This window comes from Sapajus apella, unplaced genomic scaffold, assembly GCF_009761245.1.
Source record: "Sapajus apella isolate SASKATOON/1434 unplaced genomic scaffold, GSC_monkey_1.0 scaffold92, whole genome shotgun sequence".
Classification (NCBI taxonomy): Eukaryota; Metazoa; Chordata; class Mammalia; order Primates; family Cebidae; genus Sapajus; species Sapajus apella.
In genome coordinates, this window is record NW_022437032.1 from 2,877,713 (window position 1) to 2,885,648 (window position 7,936).

The window sequence follows — 7,936 nt, forward strand, 5'->3', positions numbered from 1 at the left end:
CTGTGTAAAATTGTTCTCCATAACTAAGACCGTTAAATCTTGAGGACTCTCTCAGTCCTTACTGTAATGCATATATAGTTACAAATAGCTGTAAATCAAGCTATTGACGAGGAGTGTTCATAATTTGCTAAGGTTCGCATTTCTTATATAACAGTATTTTTATTGGAAAAGATGGTAATCATTTAATCATAAAATCATGAATGCCTTGTAATGTTTTAAGGTCTTTCATGAAGTTTTTCTTGCTAAATAAGATGGCTGAATTTCAACAAAAGAAGAAAAGGCAAATAATTTTGGTTTACCTGATGTTATGTATTCCCTTCTTCCCTCCCTGGTTCTCAGGGGTGCATACTAAAAAATAAATCTAGCTATGAACAATACATAGATGGATAGTGTAAAGATGTTGGAATGGGACCCTAAGTGGTCCTCTTTCCAGAGGTAAATTAGAATAAGTTGACTTTCATTAAGCTAGAACAGATCAATATTTCATTATTAACATGGTGACAATTGCATGTTAATAAGAAGTCATCTGTTTTTCAAGCATCTAACCGTCAAACCCATTGTATTAATGGCTCCCCTCATCCAGTGGCGTCTCTTTACTTTTCCTTTCTTGTTATATGGAAACTTGAGAGAGAGAGAGAGAGAGAGAGAGAGAGAGAGAGAGAGAGAGTGTGTGTGTGTGTATCAAAGCATTGACCCTTTGCTAGGCAGGCTTAGGAAATACCTTCTAATGTTTCCTTCAGGAAACAAGGGATTTTGTTAACCTGTTTCCCCTTAGGTTTCTCTTCCAGAATACTCCCATCAGCTTGTTTGTCACTTGGATTTAGGTAATGATCCTGTTTCGGCGGATGGTAGTTTTACCGATACAAGTAAAACCTTGATTTTTTTTCTTCAGGAAGGAAGATAATAGGATAAATCATTAATTAAAGGGACTGCATATGGGACAGATGGAATTCTAACCATGTGGACACCTCCCCCAATAGTTGAGGGGTAAAAAGCACCATAAATCACTCATGGTCCAGCGGTCTTCAATAGGGCCCGTCTTGCCCCTTACAAGTGATGATAAACAACATATACTCCCAGTGCAGCCCATTAGGTATTCTAAAGTAGGTGAACTATGAGATAACACATTTATCCTTCTTGGGAAGGTATCTCTTCATATTTCACACGGCACAGAGAGAGCATAGGCAATTCAATGACGGCTAATGAGGATTAATGCATTATTCCACGGAGGATTATGGGCTCTTCTCTTTTGTGCAGTGGTTAAATAATAACAAAATGAGATAAAATGGCTCCTGATGCTTTCCTGAACTGTAAACCTAACACTTGACATGGTTGCTTTTCTTTTCCTTTCCTTTGTCTTGTGTTCTTCTTCTTTTTTTTTTAAAGGGGCTCTTAGTTGTTCAACTTCTAAATACAGTTCTCATAGTCATTGCCTCTCAGTGCTTTATGGGAACAAAATCAACTGAAAATCTCTAATGGATTCCTTTGCAAAGCCAAAATTAAGTTGCAGGGTGCTAAAATCTAAAGAGTGCACGAAAAGGATCATTTTTCTTAAGATAAAAAGTCATATGGTGTCCTGTAGGACTTAACCAACTGTACCGTAATCTAATTTAGCAAGTATGAAATCTTTTACTTATTTATTTGATAATTACTTATTAAGCACCTACTCCGGCCAGAGACCCCTTGCTGGTACCTTACACTGCTAGGATTGCTATGACTTAAATAGTCACACAAATAAATACTTGATTGCCAAGTGTGGTCAACGCCATGGAGAAACTATAGGAGATGACGAAGGAACTAGATTCAGTGAGGGTGCTCGAGGCAGGCTCTGCCAGAAAAGTAACGTGAATAAGGAGAGGAAGCCAAATCAGGAAGAATGTATAGCTTGCAAGGAAACGTCCTACAGTGTGAAGCGGCACGGCAATATAAGAAACAGAGAAGCCCAGTGGTGTTTAGAGTATGAAAGTATTATGAGAAGGGCAACAACAAAGCTTGAAGCCAGAGACAAGCAGATCTCAGGATCTGTAGGTTGGTGTAGGTGATGGTCCAGTGTTGGATTTTACCTGAATAAACCCAGGGTTATGGGTTAAACGGTGTCCCCTCAAAAGACAAGTTGAAGTTCTAACCCCTGGTACCTGTGAATGTGGTGTTTTTTGGAAGAAGGGTATTTGCAGGTGTAATCAGGTGAGATGAAGTCTTCAGGGTTGGTCCTTGCCCAGTGATGGGTGTTCTTAAAAATCAAAGGAAATTTGGACACAGGCACAACAAGAGGAGATGCCACCTGACAACACAGACGCACACAGGAGGGGAGCCATGTAACAGCAGACAGAGATTGATGTGTCTACGAGCCAAGGATTGCTGGCCAACACCAGAAACTGGAAGAGGCAAGGAAGGGTCCTCCCCAGAGCCTCCAGTGGGAGCACTGCCCTGCTAACACCTTTTGTTTTTGTACTTTGAGCCTCCGAAGCTCAGAGACAGTGCATTTCTGTGATTTTAAGCCACCCAGTTTGTGGTACGTTGTTCCAGCAGGTCCAGAACACCAACACACCCAGAGAACCACAGCAGAGCTGCCAGGGAAGGAAGGAGTTTCAAAGGAGTGAAAGTGACTGTATCTATCACATTTGCATTTTCAAAGGATCTATTTGTCTGCAGAGTAAACACCATTAAATTAGAGAGGGTCAGAGATAGAGTTGGAAAGCACTTTAGAAGGGTCTGGAAGCAGCTTGGGAGAACTGTGCATTCTGGGAGTGGGGCGCTGGCATGGACATTTGCTAAATGTATATTTTTGGCACTGATGGGGATGTGGCTGCACTGCCCAGGAGGGCTAGAAAGAGAAAGTTTACTTTTCAGTGACAATTCTCAAACTTGGGCACATGTGTTTATATTCTACACAAAGATATATTCTGCAGACCCCAACTGGAGCCTGCAAGTGACATTAGAATTATTTTACCATTTCACACATTGAGTTGTTTTTCCCTGAATTATAATTGCTTTTTACATAATAAAAAAACCTGCTCAAGAATGACAAAGCATAAAGAGCTACTTCTCACCTCCCTTAAGAATGTGGCAGAATGGGATGTGATTGGGGGGTAAGGGGAAGGATCAGTTGTTTCAATTACGTACCATCAACCATTGAAGAGATAGTCAAATCTAGACTCACTGGTCCCCTATCACTGTAAGACAAACTATTCACGTTGTCATAAATGGATCAAAGCAATTCACTGGTTCTCATCCAACCACACAGATTATGGTACAATCACTGTGGCTTTCTCAACTCCTTCAGGAATCTTCCATGCTAGGTAACGTTCTAAACATTGTTACTGGATAATATTTTTGAAATGTGAGCAGTGGGTCCCACTCCTGCAGCGGGACTTTCTGAAGCTGTCTCTTCCACCCCACTCTGTACGAGAAGTGGCCCTTGCCTCAGAAGAGGCATCATAGGGGAGAAAGCTGAACAAAGAGCCTTAGCTGTGGGCTGGGGATTTCAAAAGCAGACATCCTAGCATCTAAAATAAAAGCTGGAAACCATCATTCCCAGCAAAGTGACAGAAGAACGGAAAACCAAATACCGCATATTCTCACTCATAAGAACACATGGACACAGGGAGGGGAAGATCACATACTGAGGCCTGTCAGGGGGTGGGGGCTAGGGGAGGGATAGCAAGGAGTAGGGGCATAGGGGAAGGATAGCATTAGGAGAAATACCTAATGTAGACAACGGGTTGATGGGTACAGCAAACCACCATGGCACGTGTATACCTATGTAACAAACCTGGACATTCTGCACATGTGCCCCAGAACTTAAAGTATAATAAATAAAAATAGCTCCAGGAGAGCAAAACGCAATAGTCAGAGGTCCACTTGACTTCCATTTTCTCACCTCCCTTTACATAGAGGGTAAGTTTTCTTGGGTATTGAGAGGAAGTGAAAATTATGGGGGGTGAAGGAGAAGCTGCCTTTGCTTTCAGACTCAGCGGAGAAGCAGCTCTGTGTCCTGTCTTTGCAGAGGGCTGAATCCTTAGCCTCGAGTGGAGTGGGGGGTGGGAGGGAGCATAAACCAACCCTTCCCCTTGAGTCTGGTGATTCAAGAGCAGAAGAGGTCTCTGTTGGGACGCTTTGTGAAGAAACCCCACCTCTCCCAGGCCACTGCTCCTTCTTCCACATACCCATGACTCGGGAGCAGAAGACTGGAGATGCTCGCATGCAGCAACTGAGCCAGGGGCCTGAGATGCTTCTAGGAAAGGCCTCTCAGCTCCAGAACAGCCTTCAGTCAGTGAGCAGAAGGGAAACTGCACATCCCTGCAGAAGTCAGTGTGAATACAGGTGACAACTGAGACCCACATATGACCCCCCGATATTTGGATGTCTGTAAACACCCTGGAACTTAGACACAATCTTAGGAAGCTGAATTAACCTAGACCCCCTTACTTGACAGAGATTTCATTTCTGTCAACCAATGAGTATTATAATATGAATTATATTAATAATAATGATAATGCTTATAATAAGAATTTAACTCAGTTGTGAAGAAAATGATATTAGGTTTCTTGCCATTTGGGCTAGAGACCTATATATTTATGTCTGCTGCACAAGGCCACTTTTCATGGTAGCACTTTTTGGGAGGAACACAGGCTCATATATATTCCACAGCAAGATGTCCACGCCCCCTTCCAGAGGGCATGCACTTTAAGCTGTTTCTCCAGGGGTGTGGGCGGGCCAAATCCAGCCATTTCCGATCTCCCTAGGTCCCAACCCTGTTGCTATTCAGCCACATGCCTTGTTCTGCAGATTACATTGGTTTGCAACATCCCTGAAACTGGGGTGCCTTGGGATTTGAATATTGTGTTTCATTATACTGTTTTCACCTTCTACTTGTACAACCTTTCATGCTTTTCCAACCCCTTGTCTTTTTTTTTTGTTCCTTCTGCAGCTCTTTGAGGTAGGAGGAAAAGATATCTTGCTCCCTTTTGACAGATGAATGACTAAAGCACAGAAAGATCTGGTAACATGTCCAAAGTCTCAGAGCATACAAGTAATAATAATCGTCTCAACCACGACAACAATAATTTGTAATACCAATAAAGTAGCTACTATGTTTTAATTTCTTGCTACCAGTCTGCCAATAGCTCTTCTTGCATTATCATACTTACAGTGTCACCAACTCTGTTAAGTGGGTATTGTGTGTAGACGAGGCAAATGAGGCACAGTTAGGTTAAGTACACTGACAAAGATCATGTAAATGAAGAAGTGTCACAAAGCACATGCAACTTACATACCGATTTTTGAATTTAACCCTCAAAGAAGTTGCCATCCACTGTTTCACCTAATCCTCAAAACATCAAATACGTCTGTTAACATGTATTAAAATCAGAGAGGCTTATTATTATAACTGAATAGAGTAAACCCTGAAGGCAAGCAGGAACACTTTAGAAGTCTTACCATCTGCTTCTCACACTGGGGATTTGATAGTATCATATCTTAAAGGCAGGATGATTCCAAAGTCCAGATATCCACACATAGACTTTCTCGTTGGCCCTTTCATTAGCACAGCAATTCTCAAACTTTAGTGGGCATAAAAATGGTGAGAGAAGGATGCACACAATTGTGTGTGTGTGTGTTCCTCTGTCTGTCTTTTATTTATTTATTTTTAAAAGTATTTACTTTTTAGGGATGCTATCTTGCTCTGTTGCCCTGGCTGGAGTTTATGGTGCTGTCATGCCTCACAGCAGCCTTGAACTGCTGGTCTTAAACTCCTGAAATCCTCTTGCCTCAGCCTCCTGAGTAGTAGGTGTATGTCTTGGCCGATATTAAATTTCTATCTTCTAATGGCATAGGGGCTCAAACATTCTTAATTCAGTAATAGAAAAAAAAATAAAAAGGCTTAAGGATAGAAGGCATAAGACAATTTCAAAGATAATTCTGACTGTATGTGACTTTTGCTTTTAATGAGCTGACTTCAGAACCTAGCCCTCACCTAAAATGTGGAGATTACTTAGGCAAAGAGGTGTCCAGGTTCTGGTGGCAGATGTGTGTGACCCCAAAGCCCTTGTTTATTACCATTTGGCCTTCCAACCCAGAGCCACAGATCTCCTGTTGGATCTTCTCTCCATTCTGATCCCATCAAGCACAGCGTTATAAAATATACATAGATAAGTGGTTGTGTCATAAATACCTGTTGACTCTCTTGCTGATTGACCACACTGATTCGATCTTATCTGCAATTTTTATTTTAAATGCCTCAAATAACCCTCAATCTTGCCAGCTCTTAAGAGCCAAGTGCCTGCCATGTAGATATAGTAATTTGCTGCATTGCTATTGAGAAATATAACTTGAGGCTTCCAGGTCTAATACACAGTAGCACAAACAGAATGTCAATTTCCCACCAAGTTCAGATGGGTCTATTTCAGACTACTATTCAATATATATGCTGTTTGCTAACACTCACCTGTAAATTTGTGTTTATTCTTCCTTCCTCGAGCTCTAAGTGCAATCTATTTTAATTTTCCTCTTTGCCAAATATTCGGTTGCTGACAAACACACATTCAAATTTCCTTGCATATTCATGCCTGTGATTTTGTGCTCAAGTGGAGTACCTGGGCAAATCAATTTTGATTTTTGCATATGCATATGCATGCATGCAAACACACACACACACACGCACACACACAATTTCCATTCACTTACAGTTCACTTAAGAAAATTTGAGAACTATGCCCTGAAATAACACAATGATACCCAACACTCCTACTTAAGTAATTAGACTATACTGCCAGTTCCCATCTTCTGCAGGGGTTGAGTGTGAAAAGTAGTAAGTTTATTTACAGTTCAAAATCTACCCTTAAAAATCTTTTAAATTGTCCTTAAATTATATTATAGATCATTTTACGTATATGTTCCTTCACATTAATGTTTATTTAAATGCAAAATATCTACATAAATGTGCATATATAATATATAGGCAAAGTAGAATTTTAGAGTATTTTACATTACTGGAAATTTCGTCAAGTGCACATCTAGGCATGCTTTGCTTTAGTGTGCTTCACTTTATTGTGCTTCAGAGATACTGAACTTTTTACAAATTGAAGGTTTGGGGCAAGCCTGCATCCAGTGAGTCTCTTGGTGCCATTTTTCCAATAGCACATGCTCACTTCAAGTTTCTGGGTCACATTCTGGTAATTCTTGCAATATTTCAAACTTTTCCATGATAATTATATCTGCTATAATGATCTGTGGTCAGTGTTCTTTGATGTTACTGTTGTAATTGTTTTGGGGGTGCCAAACAACTGGGAATAGGGAAGCCCTTTCCTCAGGCCTCCCTATTTCTTGAAATTGGGGAAATTGGGCAAATTAATAACCCCACCATGGCTTCTAAGTATTCAAGTGAAAAGCAGAAACACACATCTCTCACTTTAAATTGAAAGCTAGAAATGACTAAGCTGAGTGAGGAAGGCATGTTGAAAGCTGAGACAGGCTGAAAGCTAGGCCTTTTGTGCCAACCAGGTAGCCAAGTTGTGAATGCAAACAAAGAGTTTTTGAATAAAGTAAAAAGTTCTACTCTATTGAACACACAAATGATAGGAAAGTGAACCAGCCTTATTGCTGATATGGAGTAAGTTTGACTGGGTTGGATAGAAGATCAAACCAGCCCCAGCATTCCCTTAAGCCAAAGCCTAATCCAGAGCAAGGCCCTGACTTTCTTCAATTCTGTGAAGGCTGAGAGAGGTGAAGAAGCTTCAGAGGAAAAGCTGGAAGCTAACAGAGGTCGGTTCATGATGTTTAAGGGACACAAACACTTGTAAACACTTAAATGTGGAATATGTTGTAACTCACCAATATTCTGACATTACATTATCATCACTATTAGGATGGTTATATCTACTTTCATACTTTCCTTTCTGAATTTGCAGTGCCTCAGAATTTTCTCTAGCTTACTGTT

The 7,936-nt window shown here is 40.8% G+C and overlaps 1 protein-coding gene across 2 annotated transcripts in view; it reads right to left on the bottom strand.

Annotated features, from left to right (window-relative positions):
• Positions 1–7,936, bottom strand: part of TSHZ2 (teashirt zinc finger homeobox 2) — a 513,539-nt gene that overhangs the window by 416,381 nt on the left and 89,222 nt on the right. The window lies entirely within an intron of this gene.